We start from the raw sequence: 2,217 nt of genomic DNA on the forward strand, positions 1-2,217 counted from the left end.
GTTGGTGTTTGGGATGGTAGTTTTGGGATGGTGTTGGGAGGGGGTAGGTTTGGGATGGTGTTGGATGGGTAGCGCAGGGGCCCGGATATCCAAACATGTGGGTGCTGGCAGTGGCTCCAGTGGCTGTGGGCAGTGCGAGTTTCTGGATGGGGTGGGGAGCAGATAAAGAGGAGAGGGGCAGAGACTTTGGGGAGCTACTTTGGGTTTGATTGGGTTAGAATATAAACTCTTGCAGGAAGGGCTGGGTTCTGAAACTCTTGACTGCCTCTCAAAGAAGTTGAACTTGAACCCAATAAGGAAGAGGGAGTCACTGATGATGTTTGGAAAGATAAGTTATAATGACAGATGTATGCATTAGCAAGGCCCCTCCCAGATTGGATGAGGTTGTGAAGGGCCTGACCACAGACCCACAGCCAAACAGCCACATAGGGGTAGTGAGATCTAGCGTGAATACCGTGGGGATGGGTGCTCTAGCCCTTCACATTCTTGAGGATGCATTTTAGCCTTGTGCTGAGATTTTTTTGCATCCTAACTTATCTTGAAAAAACGCCTTGTAAAGTTTGGACCACTTGAATCACTGTACCTGGGAGCACTACATATCCCAGAAGGCCTCCTGCTCCTTGGCTGTGTTGCATGCTGGGATTTGTAGTTTCTGAACAGATCAGGATCGCCAGCGGGAGGAGCGGGGGTAGGGCTGAGAAACGGACAGGGAAGGACATGTGTCAAGGTAAGGCTAGTTGCCTCAGAAAGAAGTGCCTGTGCAGTAGGGGGTGATAACCCAGTTTTGTGGGCATGTAGCCCCTATTCCTGCAAGTTTGTTAGGGCCATATCCTAACAGGTCGTGGTAATATTTCCCAGCTCAAGCCTGCGCAAGTGAGCAGAAATCTCCTCTGGGTGCTTGCAATTGGCTTCCTTTTATTTTTTTCTTATTTTTCTCACCGTCAGAGTAGTTTCATGGGAACCAGCACTACCGGCTGACTGTCAACTCAATTGGGAAGACTTGTCCCACTGGTCCCTGAATGAAGACCAGGGACATCTATAAGGACACCTCCTTTAGGGCTCAAACCGCCAAGATGGTAGAATAAACCTCAGTGAGAGCCAGCCCACCACATTACCTTCCCTCAGGTAACAGGGGCGTGGCAATCCATTTGCTCTGGCTTCTCTTTCTAGCAGTAAAAGTCTTTTTTTGTTTGTGTTTAAGACTTTTATTTATCTATTTGACAGAGAGAGACACAGCGAGAGAGGGAACGCAAGCAGGGGGAGTGGGAGAGGGAGAAGCAGTTTTCCCGCAGAGCAGGGAGTCCAATGCGGTCCCAGGACCCTGGAATCATGACCTGAGCTGAAGACAGACGCTTAACAACTGAGCCACCTAGGCATCCCTAGAAACATCTTTTTAAAATACTTTATTTATTTGAGAGAGAGAGAGTGCAAGAGAGCTCGAGAGAGATAATGAGCGCAAGCGGGAGGGAAGGGGCAGAGGGAGAAGGAGAAGCAGACTCCCTGTGAGCTGGGAGCCCTATGCAGCACTCCATCCCGGGACCCTGGGATCACGACCTGAGCTGAAGACAGATACCCAACTGGCTGAGCCACACCGGCGCCCCTCTATTAGTAACATTTTACTTCCAGGTGGAAGGCCTTTTGAATAGGAACAAGGTTTTGTAAAGCATAACAGGTAAAAGCGACATTGGATACTATGGCCGCTGGTGTGAAGGTCATGTACCAGGTCCTGCCACTTCACCTCTACAGGGCTGGGACTCCACTCTCCAGCCAAAGTATGTGGGTCACAGTGACATATTCCTATGTTACTTCACGTCTCCCCTTGGTCTGGGCCGTATTGGTGGGTCACACAGTGGGCCAGTTCTTCTCACTAACTCAAGTACACCTACACTACTAGTGCTCGTAGAGATTTCTTCTAACTCTGCAACTTTTTGTTTTTTTTTTTTTTTAGATTTTATTTATTTATTTGACAGACAGAGATCACAAGTAGGCAGAGAGGCAGGCAGAGAGAGAAAGAGGAGGAAGCAGGCTTCCTGCTGAGCAGAGAGCCCGATGTAGAGCCCGATGTGGGGCTCGATTCCAGGAGCCTGGGATCATGACCTGAGCCTAAGGCAGAGGCTTTAATCCACTGAGCCACCCAAGGACCCCTTCACTTGTATTTTTAATAACTTAATATTTTCTCTATTTCTTTCAGAATTGAAAATCTATAGAAATACACAA

Source organism: Mustela lutreola, chromosome 6 (genome assembly GCF_030435805.1).
Source record: "Mustela lutreola isolate mMusLut2 chromosome 6, mMusLut2.pri, whole genome shotgun sequence".
Lineage (NCBI taxonomy): Eukaryota > Metazoa > Chordata > Mammalia > Carnivora > Mustelidae > Mustela > Mustela lutreola.